We start from the raw sequence: 435 nt of genomic DNA, 5'->3' as shown, positions 1-435 counted from the left end.
GGGGAGGGGCCGGCGCCGCGCGGGCCCCGCCCCCCGCCCCTCCCGGCCAATCCCGGCGCTGTTGCTGGGGCCGGGCCGACCGCCTGACGTTGCCCGGGAGACCGCGGAACGTTGAAAACACACAAACCTGTTGACGTCGGTGCGTGGTTTCCGTAGAAACGGGCCGGCAACGTCATCGCCCTCCCCCTCCCTCCTCTCCCCGCCGGAGCTCGCGGGCGACGCAGGCGGCGGCGTCAGCCGCGGCGGGAGGGGTGGAGCCCCGTCGCCATGGCAGCGGCGGAGGGTGGGGCTCGGTCGCCACGGCAGCGGGAGCGGCTGTTGTTTGTTTGGGAGGCGGCGGCGGTCGAGGTCGGACGGGAGCTCGCCCCGGCCCCGGCCTCTGCTGCCTGCCCACCCGGCTGCCGGCGCCCGGCAAGGCCCGGCCTCGCCGGCGGG

This window comes from Haliaeetus leucocephalus, unplaced genomic scaffold (genome assembly GCF_000737465.1).
Source record: "Haliaeetus leucocephalus isolate CR32 unplaced genomic scaffold, Haliaeetus_leucocephalus-4.0 Scaffold932, whole genome shotgun sequence".
NCBI classification, from domain to species: domain Eukaryota; kingdom Metazoa; phylum Chordata; class Aves; order Accipitriformes; family Accipitridae; genus Haliaeetus; species Haliaeetus leucocephalus.
Note: the sequence above shows the minus strand (reverse complement) of the source record.